This window comes from Manacus vitellinus, unplaced genomic scaffold (assembly GCF_001715985.3).
Source record: "Manacus vitellinus isolate BGI_N305 unplaced genomic scaffold, ASM171598v3 scaffold_50_pilon, whole genome shotgun sequence".
Classification (NCBI taxonomy): Eukaryota; Metazoa; Chordata; class Aves; order Passeriformes; family Pipridae; genus Manacus; species Manacus vitellinus.
The window spans coordinates 2,957,874-2,965,575 of NW_021940612.1; positions in this window are offsets into that span (position 1 = coordinate 2,957,874).

Here is a 7,702-nt window from a genome sequence, read left to right on the forward strand (position 1 = left end):
GTGACCTTGGCCTCCCCCCTCACCGCTGCTGCCAAGGTGGCAGCCTGAGACAGAGCACAGGAGCTCTGATAACTCTTGAGGCAAAGGCTTTCAACTGAAAGCTACCCAAGATGTTCTGACTCAGGGGTGAATCCCCTGAGGAAGGGATCTTCATGGGGGTCTTACACCCCATGATATGACTGTGGTGAAGTGAGTTTTGTCCCTGCTGACAGTGAGCTGAGCCCCTGCCAGTGTTCCTGCCTGTGCTCTGTCAGCTGAGCCTGTCTGCTTTCACTTTTCTCTTTACATGTATGCATGCATGTGTGTGTTCCAGTGCATGTGTGTGCCTTTCCGCCTACACCCAGATCCCCTGTCAAAGGATACTGTCCTTGAACTTGATCAAAACCCGCACAAGCTGTGCCATGAGTTTAGTCTCTTACCTCTGCATCTGGAGGAGTTTATCTCCTTTGACTAGGTTTTGTTTGGTTTTAGTGGCATGGCTTGTGACAGGCCATGCATGCAACAGCATGTGACCCTGGCTTCTTGCATCCATGCGGGCAGTCGTCAGAGCTGTCACACATTCAGAACAAGTTAATTCAGTGCGTGGAGAGAGAGGTGTGGTCAGTAATAGTATCAGGCCTCTGGAGAGGGTGCTGTCAGGCAGCGTGTACTGGTAGCTGCCCCAGCTGTTATCTCCTGCCTACAAAGATGCGAGCTGACAGGCGGCAGGTTTATCCACTGAGGCAGGCTGGGGAGCACGCATGCTAATTTTTTGTCTGTGCAACTGAGCTGGTAATATTGCTTGCTGTGGTGCTTGAGAAACCACTTTGTGCCTCTTACCATGGGCAATCATTGAAAGCAACAGGATGCACTTTCTGGGGTGTCTGGGAGATGGTGGCTGGTTGGGGCACCCTTCTGCTGCAGGACTTGGGCTGGTACTCCTCTGAGCTTTCTTACCATACCCTTCTTCACTTGCACAGATTACTCTGCATCTGTATTTTTCTCTCACCTTTTGACAGGATGTTGGTGCTTGTGGTTGCTAGATGCCTTTAAAATTATAGGGCTATTGATTCAGTTTGCTTGTGTTTGTGTGTGTGTATATACTTCATATATATATATACACACTATACACACGTGCCCACACAGAGTTTCTTGAAGGATTTTCATCTCTAGATGAGGCAGAGTAAGGCAGAATCTCTGCATGTAAATTTTATGTAATACTATGATTAAAATAATACCAATGCTACTAATAATCTATGTCAGTCAAGTGAAATTTCTCTTCACTGACAGACATGAGAGGCTCTAGATCCGGCTGGTCAAGGACTCTCTGGCTATAAACAACCAGGAGGGATTAAACAGCAAGACTCAGTAGCGCTTGGTTTAGAGGCCAGAATTAGCGTGTGAAAATAGTGGGATAAAACATAAAGAAGGATGAAAAATCCCCATGTTTTTATTTCCTCCTTCACTCTTGCCTAAAATACACTTAATCCAGGAATATAGTGAGGAAAGTATGACTACTTGAAGAATGTAGTAAAAATGCAACCAGTCTGACAGGTTTTTACCTGATGGGAGTGGGGAATCTGCTTGAGATACTGTACACATAGACACAGGCAGATCTATGACTGTTAGCTGAGATGTTGTGAGAGACTGTAGTGGTTAATGGCTTAAACATTGTTAAGAAATACTTTTGTCCATGGTAGCAAACTGTGCAAGGAAGCAGCTGCTCACTGAAGCCCCTCCCCAGATATGTCTACTAATTTGGACTATAGTGGGAACTTGAGATAAGATTAAGGTGGTAGGATGGGCACCTTCTACAACAGGTATGAGGCTCTGGAAGGCTAGACAACTGATGAGGAGGGTGAAAGTCCTTCTGGGATAGTGGGATCTCCCAAAACACCGCCACGTGTACCCTGCATCAGGACCTCCTCTGTTAAGAGGAAAAGAAGCGTAGTTGTAATAGGAGACTCCCAACTAAGGGGAACAGAGGTCCTGATATGCAGACTGGACCCAACTCACAGGGAAGTCTGCTGTCTCCTGGAGGCTTAGATAAGGGACATTACTGGAAAACTCTCCAGTTCAGTAAGGCCCTCTGATTACTGTCAGCTATTGGTTGTTCAAACTGGCAGTGACAAAATAACAAAGAGAAGCCCAAAGGCAATCAAAAGAGACTTCAGGGCCCTGGGACAATTGGTAGATGGATCAGGAGGACAAGTAGTGATTTCTTTGATTCTTCTGGTAACAAGGAATAATGTTTATAGGAGTAGGTCAATGAGTGACTCCAAGGTTGGTGTAATTGAAAAAAATGTGTGTTTTTTGACCATGAGATGATCTACTCAACATGTGGTCTACTGACACCTTATAGGATGCACCTATCTCGGAAGAGAAAAAAAGTTTTAGTGCAGGAGCTATCAGGGCTCATTGACAGAAGTTTAAACTATCTTAGAAGGGATAAAGGGACAAAGCCAGGCTCGCCAGTGCTAAGCAGTGGGATGGTGTGCCAAAACTTGAGAAAACTAATGAGATCACTAAGTAGAGCACTAATCCAATCCCTCAATCTGCCTCATGAAGTGTTGGCTACAGTGTACCACACCTGAAATGTTTCTACACTAACACATGCAGCATAAGGAACAAATGAGGAGCTCAAAGCTTTGACCCGGAGATTCAACATCATTGGCGTAAGTGCAACGTGGTGGGATGAGACCTGTGACTGGAGTGCTCTGTTGGATGGTTACAGGCTCTTCAGGAGGGATAGGCAGGGCAGAATAGGTAGAGGGGTGGCACTGTATGTGATAGAAGGTTTAGAATGTGTGGAGCTCATAGTTGGGAATGGCATAGTTGAGAGCCTCTGGGTAAGAATCAAGGGGCAAACAAGTAATGTGGATGTCGTTGCAGGAGTCTGCTATAGACCTCCTGGCCAGGACGATGACTATGACATCGTCATAATTACTCTTTGAGGAACTAAGGGACACTTCCAAGTCAACTGCCCTTGTCCTTATGGGGGATTTCAACTTGCCAGAAATCAACTGGGAACAACACATAGCTGGTACAAACCTGGCCAGAATATTCCTAAAAAACCTAGATGACAACTTTATGGAACAGATCCTAAGGGAGTTGACTTGGAAGATGCCCTCCTTGATCTGCTGCTTGTCGACAGAGTGGATCTCCTGAGCAAAAAGGAGATTGGTGGCTGGTTTGGCCACAGTGACCATAAAGTGATTAAGTTTAAAATCTCTGTTGACCAGAGGAAAAGTGTCAATAAAACCTCAACTCTGAACATGAGAAGAGCAGACTTCAGGCTGCTCAGGGAATTAGTAAGTAAGGTCCCCTGGGAAAGTGCTGGGTTTGCAGGTGTTGGGGTCCATCAGTGCTGGTCACTTTTTGAAAATCACTTCCTAAGAGCACAGAAACAGGCGATCCCTAAATGTTGGAAGTCAAGCAGAGGCAGAAGGCCTGGATGAGCAGGGTTCTTTTTTTGAAAATAAGACCAAGAAAGGAAGATGTATGCCCAGCAGAAGCAAGGTCAAGTGACATGGGAAGGATATAGGGATGCTCCTTGCCACTGTAGGGAGAAAATTCATTTGGCTAAAGCCCAACTGGAGTTGAAGCTGCCAGAAATGTGGGGAACAATAAAAAGAGTTTTTTCAAATACAATAATGGAAACAGTATAAAAATGTCATCGGTCCGTTACAGGATAAGGATGGTCATCTCACAAACAGGGTCAGAGACAAGGCAGAGGTGTTTAATGCTTTCTTTGCCTCTGTCTTCCACAGGAATGATAGACCAAGGGGGTCTCAGTACCCCAGTTGGAGGGCCATGACTGCAAGGATGATGAAACTCCCAGTTGACCCTGAAATTGAGTGAGATCTGCTGCTCCAGCTGGATCCCTACAGATCTATGGAGCCTGATGGGATTCATCCCAGAACTCTCAAAGAGCTGGCTGATGTCATCATAAAACCTCTCTCGGTTATTTTTGAGTGGCCTTGGGAGCCTGGAGAGGTCCCGGCTGACTGGAAACTGGTGAACACCCAATTTTCAAGAAGGGAAAGAAGGAGTACCCTGGAAACTGCAGGCCTGTCAGTCTCACCTCATTGCCTGGTAAAGTTATGGAGAAGATTATTCTGGGAAGTATTGAAAAACACCTGAAAGACAACACAGTCATTGGCCACAGCCAGCATGGCTTCATGACAGGAAAGTCCTGCTTATCCAACCTGATTTCCTTTTATGACAAGATAATCCACCTAGTTGGTCAAGGAAAGCCAGCTGATGTAATCTTTTTGGATTTCAGTAAAGCTTTCAATACTGTCTCTCCCAGGATCCTTCTGCACAAACTGTCCAGCACACAGCTGGATAAACACATCATCAGATGGGTGAGCAATTGGCTCATGAGTCGAGCACAGAGGGTAATAGTGAATGGGGTGACATCAGACTGGTGACCTGTCACTAGTGGGGTTCCACAGGGCTCCATCTTGGGCCCTGTGCTCTTCAACAATCTTCATAAATAGTTGGATGCAGGACTGAAAGGGATACTAAGCCAGTTTGCAGATGACACAAAACTGGGAGGAGCTGTTGGCTCCCTCAAAGGCAGGGAGGCCCTGCAGAGAGACCTCGACAAATTAGAGGAGTGGGCAATCACCAACCAGATGAAGTTCAACAAAAGAAAGTGCCGGATTCTGCACCTGGGATGAGGCAACCCTGAATGTTTGTACAGACTGGGGAATGAAACAGTGCCATGGAAAAAGACCTGGTGGTCCTGATTGATGGCAAGTTGAATATGAGTCAGCAGTGCCCTGGCAGCCAGGAGGGCCAACCCTGTCCGGGGGGGCATCAGGCAAAGCATCACCCGCACTGTTGCAACCTCACTTTGAACACTGTGTGCAGTTTTGGGCACCACAGTATAAGAAAGATATTAAGCTCTTAGAGAGTGTCCAAAGGAGGGCAATGAAGATGGTGAAGGGCCTTGAGGGGAAACTATATGTGGAGCATCTGAGGTCATTTGCTGTGTTCAGCCTGGAGGAGACTGAGGGGAGACCTCATTCCAGTCTACGCCTTTCTCACGAGGGAAAGAGGAGGGGGAGGCAGTGATCTCTTCTGTGCAATGACCAGTGACAGGATCCAAGGGAATGGCCTGAAGTTGTGTCAGGGGAAGTTTAGGTCAGATGTTAGAAAATTATCCTTCACCCAGAGGATAGTTGGATACTGGAACAGGTTTCCCAGAGAAGTGGCCACAGCACCAAGCCTGACAGAGTTCAAGAAACATTTGGATGATGCTCTTGAGCACGCACTCCTGTGCAGGTCTAAGGGTTGGACTCAATGAAACTTCTGAGGCACTTCCAGTTCAGCATAATCTGTGATTCTGTGCTTCTGTGTTACTACTGTCTAATTATTCCTGGAGAAAAATGCATCCAGAAATGTCAATGATAGCAATGGTAGTGGCTCAATCAATCAAGCTGCAAATGTGCAAAGCAAATGCCCAGGTGCAGAGGACAAATAATTAAGGCTACAAGCTGGGTGTTGAACAAGACAAGGAATGAAGCAAATCCTGCAAGGTGGGGTTGGTTTCTTTGTCCTTACACAAGGGACTCAGCTGTGATAACTTCCTTCCCATAGGGGGAAGTGTAGAAACATTCATATGTAGCCTGAAGGTATTCATCTCTGCTGATGGGCCATAATGGGCCATAATTGACTCAGCTGTGCTGACAGGCAGCTCTACTGTCTTAGAATGTGTCAAAGACTCCTGAAATATCCCATGATTCCGTCATCTAGTGTAAAACTCTCTGCCACAGAGCAGGTACTGGGACATTTCCACCTAGACTAAGCATAATATGGACCCCTATGAACTAAACCCGGACTCTGTGTTGTGTGTGCTTCCCTCACTAGCCAGGACTTCCTTCACCACTGCAGGCTTCCCTCAATGGATCCAGACTGCAACTGTTATTTCAACAAGACTGGAACCTTCACCATGGAGAAGACCAGAAGAAGAGGACTGAATACATAGAGTGATGATATTTTTCTACCTATTATGTCTCTCTATCACTCTCTTTCTTTCCCCTTTCTTTCTCTTTTTCCTATTTCTTTCTATCTCTCTCTACCTCATGTTTACTATTAAGTAAAAATCCATATTATTGACTTCAGCCTATGATCTCATTTGCACCTTAATTCGGGCAGAGGTATCTCTCTAAGAACTCTATTAACTAGATCTTAACAGATGTGAATTGGGGAAAATCCCTGATCCTTGCCTGCAGCTGTACTGGCTTCTCTTGTTCTGCCTTGCATAATCTAAACTAGAATTTATCTCTAATGAGATAAATAGAGTCTTTACACAGCCAAGTAGTATCTCTTTTGCCATAAGCTGTTCTGTACTTGATTGACTCAACTCAGGAAAAAAGTCACTTTCATTTCACTCCTTACTTTTAGCCTGGGTAAGGCTGTGGGAAGGGAAAATTGGGAGCAAAATCCAAGGGGAAAATCACTCTTAAGTCCATTGGTCTTTCTTGTAGCAATGCCTGAGTGGTAAAATCAGAGAATTTCCTTTTAATCTCTTCACTACAGTGATTGAATATAGATGAATTAGGTTTGACATCCACATGTCTGAGGCTGGTTCTAGAATTATATATTTAGAAATGGAGACAAAATCCAGTGTTTTAGGAAATACAGGTTAAGAGTTGACTTACTGCAGCTGAATTCTCTCCTGGGCTTCAAACAAGGAGAAGGAAATGTCTTTTCATACCATGTGTATTAAAATTGTGAACTCCTTGTATGAGAAATAAATAACCTGGTTTTATTATAAGCAAATGAACTTAGTAGGAAGATCTTTTAACTTCTTTTAACCAAGAAGTGTTTTTTTTTAGGCGTACCACAGAAGCTGTAAGGTGGATGGTCCTGTCTGGACTTGACGCCAGGGAACCTTTCACAGCCGGGAATAGGGAAAATACATAAAGAAAGACGTATCCTCTCTGCCATGCGGCAGCCTTTGTGTACATGTCCAGGGGGTACGTCCCAATCAGTCAAGGGAAAGGGTAACACCCCCTCCTCCCGGGTGTCATGGTTTGAGAGCCCCAAAATCCAATTCTCAAGTTCTAGCCCCCCTCCCACATCTCAACCCAGTGAGAAATGGGTTTTCCAGACACCACACAAGATTCAAAATGGGAGGAAGGGAATATATATATTACAATGACTGTACAAAATAAATATTACAATACATTACACACACAATCTTAACTATCTCTACCATGACAAAGCAGTATTTACAATGGATCAAATCTCTTCTCCTTTCCAGGAGGGAAGAAGGAAGAGATCCTTTCTACTTTCAGAGCAGCAGTGTCTCTAAGGCAGCAGGCTCTCTTCTCTCATGCAGCAGCTGTAGCTGGATCTCTGCCAGTACACATGAGGGGGGTATCCAAGCCCCTTGGCCACTCGACTCTAAGTGAGGGTCTTCTCTTCCATGGGCTGTGTTCACCAGGACAAAGGTCACTTCACTACATCATATCACGAAGCGCAGGGGTCTTCGTGACATGTGAGGGAACACGATTCAGGATGGGAACAGTTCCGGGCGTGGAGAGAAGTGTGCAGCAATTGGCAGAACTCTGTCGAGTGGACTTTGCTGTTATTATGTGGTTTCATTGTATTCACACTACACAGTGCACAGCCTGGACAAACCCAGGCTTGCCATGAGTTTGCCCCCTCCTCCACCACCCCCAGACCAAAAAAACCTTCCCACCTCCCC